Source organism: Pantherophis guttatus, chromosome 4, assembly GCF_059756535.1.
Source record: "Pantherophis guttatus breed Tessera chromosome 4, ASM5975653v1, whole genome shotgun sequence".
Lineage (NCBI taxonomy): Eukaryota > Metazoa > Chordata > Lepidosauria > Squamata > Colubridae > Pantherophis > Pantherophis guttatus.
The window spans coordinates 42251067-42263707 of NC_142066.1; positions in this window are offsets into that span (position 1 = coordinate 42251067).

Sequence of the window (12641 nt, forward strand, 5' to 3'; positions counted from 1 at the left end):
ACAGAAATCATAGAGAAGGAGCCTGTCAGAGCTGGTCAGGGCTAGAGGGTATGGTGAGGAAAGGGAGGGGGGAAATGGGACAGATGCCACAGACAAGCATGAGATGTACCTTGTACAAATGGCTGCAGGGACAGAAGAGAAAGAGAAACCAGTATGCTTTTTCTAGCCCTTCCCATCTTTCCTTCCCATCTTCTTCCAGCCTTTCCCATCTTTGCCGCTTAGCTCTTGTCCTTAAGCATTATCAGGTCTCTCTCCTTTTAACCAAAGAGGCCCCAAAGGTTCCAAGATCATCTAAAAAAAGCCAAGGAGTCTTCATCCTGAATTCTGCTCAGAACAGCTAAATTCAGAATTCTCACTACAGCAACTCAGATTATTGATTTCCAATGCCTGGCATGTATACTTGCCCAATCTTCCTTTCAGATGTCATAAATGAAACCAGTTTTTATTGTATCTCCTTTGGGATTTCTATTCTCCAAGTCACACTCTCCCACCATAAAGCTGAGAATGGGCATCGTGGTGCCTAAGTGATTTAGGGTAAACAATGAGATGACCTTGATCAGAAGCAATTAAAATGGAGCTTCTTGATATAGGGCAACTCAACCTGAGGGAAATAGAGTAGGTTGTGAATAGATTACAAGCAATTAGCCTGATGGGGGATGCTTTTACACAAGGAGTAGGGGGACAGCTAGCAAGAAGAACCTCCTAATCTACTGAACTTGTTATCAAAATAAATGATGCATTTATCCTCTAGAGCTTTCTTTGCAGCTTTTTATTAAGTTGCTGAATAGGTGAATGGAACATCATTTGCCCTTATTTAGTTCATTTTAGTTCTTGTAAATTCACGTGGGAGAAGTTAGTCCTGTGTGGAAGGTCTATATAAGGCTCCTTGATCTGGGTTGCAAAAAGAAAATCAGCTGATCACTAGATAGCAGTAAAGATATACTGTAATTATTTGCATATCTGCTGCCATCTAGAGATTCTCTAAATTTTTGCAGTTCTGGAGGTAGGAGCCATAGACCGATGAGTGTACTGAACGAAAGCAAGGGAAGGCAAATCAAACTCTGTTCAGACAATAAATGGCTGATTAGATACCTCTGCAAAAACTGTAGTTAAAGTCTAAAGGCAACAGAAATTCCCATTGCAACTGATTTTATTCTTTTTAAATATGGATATTTATAACTTATCAGCCATTGGTTTGCAAAAGAAGAAACAAAACACTGTGTTATTTTTTTCCTTTCTTCCTTTATTTAATGTTAGAAACTATTTTTTCTTCCAAATAATTTTAGGTGGCATACAGGTTATCCTTATAATAATTTTATAAAGTGTTAGCTGAGGACTGACTCCAGGGTTTTGTGTGACTGCATAAATCTGGATCTCACCTATCTAATACAATGTTCTAATCATGAAAACTGGAACAGAATGTACCAACTTGTATGAAAGAAAGCCTATATGGTTAATAGATCCACTAAAAAATCGCCAGGAGACAATCTGGTTTGGTTGGTGGGGTGGGTAGATATAAGTATCATAGAGTGATTCCAAATCACTCCAGAACTTTGTTGGGGTTTTTTTTGTAGTAACCTGAAATGCATCCAGTGAAGCTGAGATTTTAAAAAATGAGTTCATACAGAATTAAATATCTGTACGCAGGAATTGACTCACTGTTCCGGGTCTTAATAAAGCTCATAATTTTCCACTAAAATTCCCAGGTGTCCCAAGCTTACTTTATTACAACAGTTTAATTCTAAGAGGAATGGATATTACTGTACTCTGTTACTGCTGCAATGATTATAAGAGCCGGGAATCAGAAATCCTGGTGGATCTAGGGCAAACCAATCTGAGATCTACTACCGGTGGTTACAAATTTACCTGTGACTTAAATGAAAAAAAAACTAACAAACAAACAATTCTGATGCAGGGCATTGCAGGACAGGGCAATTAAGGGAAAGGGGATGGAGAAGTCCTCTGGACACAACTAAGTGTCTAATGATAGGCATTTTGACAAAATTGTTTTATTAAAACTGTATCCAGAGGTTGTGGATCCAACACAGGTCTTTAAGAGATTGGCAACCATTAGTCTGAAATGGTATAGAATCTCCTGCTTGAGGGGAGGGTTGGATTAGAAGACCTCTAAGGTCCCTTCCAACTGTTATTCTGCTATTCAACTAAGTGTCTACTGATAGATATATTGGCAAAAATTGCCATGTTAAAAGTGTAGAGACGGGGAAATAGGAGTTCTTAGAAAGTCTAGGAGAGGCAGTGGTCTGTACCTTAACTGGGTATATCTTTGTGAAGAGGTAAGAGTATCCAAATGACTTCAGAGGCAGAGAGGCTGAGGCTAAGTACATATTTCTGTTGCTGCCACAGCCATCAATTAAAAATGCAAAGCAGATTGACTCATGTGGAAGGGGGCTTGGGGGGAGCCAGGGAATGTCAGGCTTCATCTATCTGTCCAGCAAGATATGATAGGGAGGGAAGAAGGTGACATGACAAGCGGGGTGATGCCTGTAGGGCTACATAACTGAAGAGGTTGAGCAATGGACCCTGTCCCATTTTTTAAAAGCAAAAGCAAACCTTTGCAGATCCAAGAATGTCAAGACCCTCAGAGAACCCAATATACCCTTCTCTAATCTAGTTATGCATTGGAAGTAAAGCCTTCTTCCGACACTTGTAAAATATATTCCCCATTGTAACACAGAAGCACTGTACTGCACCCCATAGAAAGGGGGCCCTGGCATATCCCTTACCTCAATCCTTGCCCTTCCTTGGTTTGCACTGGCCCCATCTCCTCCCTCTCTTAACCCTACAACAACAATTCAGGTCCATCGCTTCAGATTATTTCTTGCTTCTGACAGTATCATGATTTTGTTAATTGAAACATTAAAGTACTCCCTTTCATAGCCCTGACTTTACCCTGTCTTCAGCGAATGCTTGTCAAAGCTGGGTCAGAAATAGAGGGGGAGGAAATAGTGTGCAGGGCAAGGCACATAAGATTCTCAACTGCATCCCTCGGGGCCTGTGAAAAAGATGGAATTTCAAGAGCAGCCAGTGATTTCATGACCCAGGAATAGTTGGGTAAAGCAGAAGCACAACTAGACAAGATGGGTGTGATAGCCAGGAAGTGAATACATAAAGAGAACCAAAGCAGTGTTGAAGACTGAACAGAGAGGGGGGTGGGGAAAGGGACAATTATAACAAATACTAAGAAAACAATCTCCTTGCACATGGCATAAAAGGTAATGGTAAAGATTCCCCTCACACATATGTGCTAGTCGTTCCCAACTCTAGGGGGCGGTACCTATCTCTGTTTCAAAGCCGAAGAGCCAGCGCTGTCCTGAAGACGTCTCTGTGGTCTTGTGGCCAGCATGACTAAACGCCAAAGGCGCACAGAACACAGTTACCTTCCCACCAAAGGTGGTCCCTATTTTTCTACTTGCATTTTTTATGTGCTTTCGAACTATTAGGTTGGCAGAAGCTGGGACAAGTAACGGGAGCTCAACCCGTTATGTGGCACTAGGGGTTCGAACCGCTGAACTGCCGACCTTTCGATCGACAAGCTCAGCGTCTTAGTCACTGAGCCACCACATCCCTATGTCCCTATGCACATGGCATAGGACCAGGTTATTTGCAGAACCACCTGTTCATAGGATCTCTGTCAGACCCACATATTTCAACAAGTCTCCTCCCTGAAGGAAAGCCAGTTTATGAGAACTTTGAGGTATGCCTTCTTGGTAGTAACCTCTGATTTTTGGAATTATCTGCCCTCCCAATATACAATTGGTACCAACCCTGCAGGTCTTTAGAAAGGCAGTCAAGAGCTGATGTCAGGCCCAAAACCAAGAATGGTATGTGATCAGTCTTCCAAATTGGGTTCTTTTATTATTTCACACCTGTACACAAAATCTTGCCAGACTGAGCCCTCTACTATGTTTCTCTCTCTGAACTGAGTTGCTTCTTACTCCTCTGGAATGCAACTCCTCCCTCCTGGAAATCCACCTCCTTACTACTACATTTTATTACATTGGCTTGTTCACAGCTCTTTGGATGAGAAGAATCCCAGTTGTTGAACTGCAGTATATTTTAGTCTGGTTGCCATATTATGATTTCAGTGGGCTTTTCATTTATTGTGTAGTATACATAGCAATAATAACTAGCTAACCAGATAACCAGCTAAACAAATAAACTAACAATATTCTTTATCTTTTCCTATTTCAAGGAACCAATGAATAAAAACTAAAGCAAATTGGTATCTATAGTTAGTTGTCAAAATGAAAGTTTTGAAAAATGTATTTTTTGCTCTACTAGTCATCTTTACATCTCTCCACATTTATACAATTAGAGATCTTTTCACTTTTTTTCCTCATGAAGTGTCTTCTAAATATAATGGACTGCAACATCTATCAATCTCCTGTAGTCTGGAGAGGTTGTGGATTGCAATTTACCACATCTGGAAAATGTCTGATTCAGGGTGAGCTGTAGCATTATAACTTGATCAACCTCCTTCAGATTTCAACACAGTATTTCTCAATTTACAATCATAATTATGACCAGAATTTTTATCGCTAAGTAAGGTTGTTGCTTAAGGCTGTTAAGTAAGTTGCACCTGAGTTTACAACCTTTTTCATCACAGTTGCTAAGTAAATCACTGCAATTGTTAAATGAATCACTATTGTTAAGTGAATCCAGTTTCTTCTATTGACTTAGCTTGTCAGAAGCTAGCTGGAAAGGTCACAAATGGCGATCACATGACCCTGGCGATCACATTACAATCATAGTTGCAGGATGCTTGCCTATCGCCAAGCACCCAAATTTTTATCACGTGAGACTGTGCAGATCAGTGGTGGGTTTCAATTTTTTTTACTACCGGTTTTATGGGTGTGGCTTGGTGGGCATGGCATGGCTTGGTGGGCATGGCAGGGGAAGGATACTGTAAAATCTCCATTCCCACCGCACTCCAGGGGAAGGTTACTGCAAAATCCCCATTTCCTCCCGATCAGCAGGGACTTGGGAGGCAGAGAATAGATGACGGCGGGGCCAGTCGGAATTTTTACTTCCGGTTCTCCGAACTACTCAAAATTTCCGCTACCGGTTCTCCAGAACTGGTCAGAACCTGCTGAAACCCACCTCTGGTGCAGATGCTCTGACAGTTGTAAGTGTGAGGACCAGTTGTAAGTCACTTTTTTCAATGCTATTGAAACTTCAAATGATCGCTAAACGAATTGTTGTGATGAGTCAGGTCTTCATTGTTCTGGCATGTGCACAAACAGGAAAAAGGAAGAGATGTGTATATGCAGATCCTGCCTAACAAAGATAAAGGAAAGGAAAGTGAGTATATACAAAACTTGCCCAAACCCTAACTGGTCAAAAGTGGATAACAAAAGCCAGATGCCTGGTATACTATATCAGATATAGAGATAAGGTATAGAGTTGATAGAAGGTCAATAGAAGGTCTGCTAGATAGTAACTCAAATTCCTGTAGGGTTAATATAAGGTACAGAGTTGACGTTGAGCCAGTAGAGTGCCTGTTAGATAACTCCTAAAGTGCTTATTAGACAATATTTCTGTATCCTGCCTTGAAAAACTATATAAAAGCTTGCTAAATCCTTTGTTCTAGGTCCTGGCATTTTGTTGGCTGGGACCCCTTTTACTGAAGCACTTCAAAACAGAAAATCAATCCAGCACTTTGTGTCTGGTAGACTTCATTGGCTTTGGTGCCAGTCTCAGACCCAAATTTGGGGACAATAGTTGTAAGTCAAGGACTACCTGCTTACAGTGATTGTAAATCAAAAACTTTATGTAAGGAAAATTGGCCCTCAATTCCTCTGCTCTCTTCTGTTGTTGAATAGACCAGCTCTCATTCTACGCCTTTTCAATGGTCGCCCCACCAATTCACTCCCCACAAAAATTTGGTTCATGCCAAGCAACCTAGTTTCTTTTTTCTTTTCTAGTAAGAACATCCTGCTGAGGCTTCAAGGCATCCCTGCTGCCTAAAAAGGCATGCTTGCATGGGCCAGGTGGAAAATGTAGCTGAAAATAAACACATGTCAGTGGAACAGAAACTCTGTTTTTCCCGTTTGGGATGGATCTCAACAGCCACTGCCAAGGGCCGTTGGGAAAGCTTGCCAAGAACTGCCAGATGGTATATTTGATTTTTCATGGGGATGAAATAAGACTGCAAGGCCAGGTGGAGAAGAGAGCCTGGCCATGGGAGGACTGGAAGTAGGGAAGATGTTTAAACTAAGATGAGAAACTGGATCAGTTAGGAGATAAAACAGGTCTGGGTGATGTGCTACAGATGGAGGGGGGTGCAAGCTGAAGTAGGTATATAAGCAAGCACAGACGGGAATATGGAATATTTGGAAAACAAGGCAGCATGTCCTTGTTTTCCATTTTTTTTGTTTTGTTTTGTTTTGATTTGATTTATATGCCGCCCTTCAGACTCAGGGCGGCTTATATGCCGCCCTTCAGACTCAGGGCGGCTTACAATGCGTTAAGCAATAGCCTTCAGACTTTTGTATATTTATACAAAGTCAGCTTATTGCCCCCACAAACTGGGTCCTCATTTAACCTACCTTAGAAAGGATGGAAGGCTGAGTCAACCTTGAGCCTGGTGAGATTCGAACTTACAGTAATTGCAGACAGCTGGTGTTAATCATAATGCTTTTAATCTGCTGAGCCACCAGGCCCATTTTGCACTAATTTCACACAATACATTAACCTGTAGTTAACTGAGCTATAAATGATTGAATTAGCCCAATTGTTTGGATTTGCAAAACACATTGAACGATACACTGAGCAGACTGGCTGGGTTTGCCCAATATATTGGGCACTTTTTCCATTTCCACATAACCTTGGGAAAATTGCTTGTCCCCAATGACATTGCCTTTAGCTTGTTCTAACCCACAGGTCACACTGGCTCAAGTCATCCTTAGCTGTTCCACTGTTCAAGACGCTTCCTTCCCCCCAAAAAAGTCAAGAGCCACATGATAGCTACAGAAGCTGTTCTATTTTTCACCCATCATAACAGAGGTGACATCAGATTACTAGTAAGGGCTGGGATCAGAAGGATACCTTTTTCTGGCTGAGATGCAAACAGTACAATAATATTTGCATAGTCCTCAATATACAACCACAACTGAGATCAGAATTTCTGTTGCAAAGCAAGACAGTTGTTAAGTGAGTTGTGCCCAATTTTACAACTTTTCCCCCCCAAGATTGATAAGCAGATCACTGCAGTTAAGTAAGTTATTATGTGAATCAAGTTCCCCATTGATTTTGCTTCTCAGAAATCAGCTAAGATTGCAAATGGCGATCACATGACCTGGGACACAGCAACCTTTGTAAATACATGCTGATTGTCAAGCACCCAAATTTTGATCAGATGATCATGAGGAAGCTACAATGGTTGTTAAGTGCGAGGATCGGCTGTAAGTAACTTTTTTTCAACATTGTTGTAACTTTGAAAGGTCACTAAACAAATAGTCGTTAATCAAGGATTACCTGTACAGTTTGAAATCTTGTGGAATTAGCTGATGTTGCCCAGATAGCTTTGGAACATCGTCATGTTTTTAGGCAGAACTACCATCAGAAAAGAAAGTGGAATGCCATGGACAAAACAAGTTCTAAAATCCAAAATTGCTGAAAGGACCACATTGCAATCTTGTGTAGCTACAGAATAAACCTGGGTGATGTGTCAGGTTTCCTCCCTTTAAACTTGCGTGAAGCTTCCCATGTACTTGGCATGGCTTGTAAGCAAGCCTCCTGCAGTGTTCTTGGTGCTCTTGGAGCTTGATTGTCTGCTTGAAGATTTTTCATTACCCAATTAGGCAGCATCATCAGCGTAAGTGAATATGGCCTGTTTATATTCAGTAACTTGCCTGCCAGTGTTGATGGAGGAGGAGTTTTCTCCTTGGAAGCTCCTTGATTAAAATATTATTTTCGGCTTGATTGTTTGTCTGTCTGATGTTGATCTGATCCTGGCTTATGTGAATGTTGGCTGCTGGAGGGAATCCTTTTTATCTATGAAGACTGAAGTCATATTAAACAGTCAATTTCCTCTGAGTTGAACTCAATGCATTTTCACCCACCCTTCCCAAGGAAAATACATTTTGCTCTTCTCAAGCTTACACACGGTGGCAATTAATTACTGACATTTTCAAAAATTTCTTTGGAAACTAAGCCCCAAAGTACCATCCACCTTACTGAGGTGCAAATTAAAAAAAACCCCACAAATACTCCTCTTACCCTACAACTCTGATTTTTGCTTATCTTCTAGAGATCAGCAAAAATATCCATAAATTCCAACTTTTTGCTGCCACATAGCCATTCTCTGCATTTTTGCAGGCCAGATCTCAGAGTTCAATCATGTCCTAAATTCAATCTCTGACATTTTTAGAAATAGTTGGAAAGATTGCTATCTGAACCAAGGGGTGCATTGCAATCCATCCAGCTTGGTGTTTTCCTGAACTGAATGCTAGAATCTGGCTGAATGGACTACAGACTGGCTTAAGAAGATGGTGTTAGTCTGACCTCTTCTGGAAATAAGTGTTACTACAGAGATCAATAGGAAAAGGGGAACTAGCAAGTCAGAGAGTATTCGTAAAAGGTGAGCTGCTGCCTTTGTAAAGCCAACCTGAATATTTGGGAAGAAAACATAAGAAGAGGTAGGACAAGCAATAATGCCAACTCATTTCTAATTCAAAAAATTTAAAATGATATTTCAAAAATCAGAGTGTTCTGCTCACAATCCAGTAGTATCTGCTCCTTGCTGTAAATGCAGGGACACACAAAACATACCAAGAAGACATTCGGCACCTTACCTACTATGATCAGATTCATAGGCATATTAATTAATTAAGACATTTTTGGAGGTTGCACAATTATAAACTGACTATATGATCTGGGACACATAATATGTTATACCACAAAGCCAAACAAATGAAATGCCCCAAGTTAACAACAAAAGTTAGCTTAAATCAGGGGTGTCAAACTTGCGGCATCATGGCGGCATCATGAAATATCGGGACTTTTTCCGCCTTCACTAAACTGGGCATGGGCCAGAGCGTGACACATCTGAGCTATGGCCCGTGAGTTTGACAGCCCTGGTCTAAATGTTTGACCCAATTATGCCTGTTGCAACTATTTTTTTTAAGGTCCAAAATAGTTGACAATTCTGAAGAAACAAGCATCTGTGGGTTATTTGTCAAGATATCAATTTAGGATTAATTTATTTGTAATCTTATTCTTCTAATTTAAGCCCCCCCCCCTAAAAAAAACCCGATGTGGCTTATATACCTATACTAAGAAAAGGAAAACATGTGTTTTCCCACCTCCTTTGTGAGTCTAGCCCTCTCCATATATCTAGAATTGCTGAATGTGTGCATAAAGCTGTAAATCAAAATATAGTTAATACAAGAGGAATATCTGATGGCAGTTGCTGTTAAAAACAAGAATCAAATGGCTACTTTTCTCATGTACTGTAGTGGTACCAAGTTCAAGCACATTGTCAACCATGAAAGCTCTCTGATTGACTTTAGACCAGTGACCTCTCCCCCAACCTTTTTCTTGGAGTTATTGTTATAGCAAAACATTGGCGAGTGTTATGGCAGGCCACCTTCAATTCTGGAATGAAAGACAGAATTTATTTATTTATTTTTTATCCCACTTTTTGTTGAATATGATAATGAGGAGGGAAACCTGGAGCAAAGGTTTCCCTCTGGTCCGCCTGTCAGGCAGGAGAACTGGAGGTTTAAATTGATTGGTTCACACTTAAGGAGGGAAATTCAAGGGATCTCATTGGCTGAGCTGTCAGACAGCTCCCTTTAAAAGAGGGAGCTGCCAGACAGCTCACCGCTTTTCTTTTCTATACCAGCCTACAATAAACAAACTGTTTCTCTTAGCTGCGAGTCCTGCCTCCTCATTTGATCCACACTTAACACCTTTATTATTTTTATAAATAATTCAAGATGGCAAACATACCTTATTTCTTCACAGGGTAGGTTGGGCTGATAAAGGATGACTGGTTCGAAGTCACCTGGCCAGCTTTCATGCCTAAAGTGGAACTAGAATTCAGTTTCTTGGTTTCTAGCCTAGTGCCTTAACCACTAGTTCAAACTGGGTCTATATTTTTATTCTATAAAATATAAATGCTATACATTTCTGTTCTATATTCTTCTATCTAATAGACTAGAATGAATGCATGAATAAGTAAGTACTCAAGGGAATGGTATTTTCCAAAAAATTACCTGTATGGAAAGAAGACCTGGGGAGGACAGGGGAGGCAAGATGGTGATACATCTTATAGAACAAGTTTGCAAAATTTTCTTCTTTTTCAATCAAATGTCTGAGGCTGATGGCTGAATCCCTCTGCGTCTTGTCAGTAAGCAACCCATTTTAATCCCCAAATTATCAATTCAATCCTATTTTCTTTCAAAAAAATGTCTATGTAAGGTTTCCAGTTTTTCAGAAAACTCTATATCCTACTTTATCTGTTCAAACTGGTCAGCCTTTTCTGCAAATTCAGTTAGTCCAATCTTTCTTTTTTTTTTTTTTAATAAATTTTTTATTGTAAACAAACATACACATATAGACATAAACGTTAAAACAAACTAGACATAAACTAACTATACAATGAAATCAAGTCACATAACTTGAATTTTGAATTTTGAAAATAGAGCTACTTCGGTAATTATATATCAATATATCTATATGTATTATCTTTCATCTTGTATCAATGTTTATATAACGATATTTCCTTTTATTTCCTTATTTTTGTATTATTGGGTGGTAATCTCTTATTTCGTGTCTTTTTTGTCTAACCATTTGTACCATTCTTGCCAAATTAAGTAAAAATCTGTATCTTCTTTTCCTTGTATTTCTTTGGTCAATTTGTCAGTTAGTCCAATCTTTCACTTTAGGGATTTCATTACTTTTCTATTTTTTATCTACATGCAATAATTTTGTTACCTTATACAATATGAATTTCTTATATTTGTTTTCTAAAACCTTCTCCATTCCTGGTTTCATCATGGTCTTAGATCACAATATCTTTTGCATCATTGTATAAATTTGCATTTAACATTTTTTGCTTTTCTTCACAAATCTACTATGCATGCTAAAAAGTCCCTTCTTCCTTTTCACACTTCCAACGTTTTGATGTTCCTTTTCACATTTTAGATTATTACCACCAATACACCATTTTGTAAAACTTCTCTCTTAAATAATAACACAATTCAATACCAGTTGCCTATGTTTTTCCCATATGCCCATATTTATATTATGACCAAAGTTTGCAACCTATTTCATTATCATACAGTGTTTTTCAAACTTGAAACTTTAAGATGTGTCGACCTCAGCTCCCAGAGTTCCTACAACTTTGCCAAATTACAATCCCAAGGCAGTCACGGGTTCTGGATTTTGGATACATTCTGTAAGTTAGCCTATTCGAGATACAGGTAAGTCCTTGACTTACAACAGTTCATTTAGTGACTGTTCAAAGTTACAATGGCACTGAAGAAATGACTTATTACCATTTTTCACACTTACGTCCAGTACACCATTCCCATGGTCATGCAATCCAAATTCAGTCTCTTGTCAACTGACTCATGTTTATGACAGACTGCAGTGTCCCAGGTTCGTGTGATCACCTTTTGCGAGGTTCTGACAAGCTAAACCAATGGATAAGCTAGATTCACTTAACAGCCATGTTACTAATTTAACAACTGCAATGATTCACTTAACAACTGTGGCAAGATAGGTCTTAAAATGGAGCAAAGCTCACTTAGCAACAGAAATTTTAGGCTCAATTGTGATTGTAAGTTGAGAACTCTCTGTACATTGATTCAAAAATTGTTGCAATTATATCCCCCATGGCGATAGGCGGCAAATAAACTTAACCAATAAATATTTTGTGCAATTGAAGGTTAAACAGGTTTTAGTAGCATGTAAATATATCACTATTTCACTCACAGGCTGAATGAAATGAAGGCAGGCTGGCAGGAAAAATTCTATTTTCAGGCCATGATGAATCCATGGTCTGTGAGACAGTTTTTTCTAAGTCGTCTTTTCTTAAAGCTAGTATGGGCTCATTCTCTCAGCACTGAATTTAATTCCCCTGGGTTGTACCAGGGCGAGGTGACCTACGTCTTGAGAGCATTACTGAGAGCAGTAATTGAGCAATAAGTTTCAAAAAAGGTGTTTTGGCTCAAGTTTACCACCCAGCGTGGACATCCAAGGGAGAAAATTCAACACGTATTTCACCTCATTAGCAGAAAACAGTACAATAATGATATATTTTATTTTCACTGTTATAACTCTTGAAATCAAAGTCCTCCCAATTGTTAAAGATAGGATAAAGCCAGTTTATTTGTAGATAATTGAGCCATGATTTACTTAGCCGTATTTTTGTGTGTGTTACACAACATACAAAATGATAAAACCACACAGGGCATATTTACATATGGTAAGATGTGATTAAAACACATCAAAAACTTGTGAGAAAGAGAAAGTCGGTGAGTCGACCTCTCCTGAGTCCCTTAAGGAAGCCAGCATTCCTCGGGTATGATGGAAGGGCTTCAAATGCTCCATGGTTACTTGAATGTGGATAGGAGAGAAGAATGTTCCCATCTCCTTATTTGAGCACATTC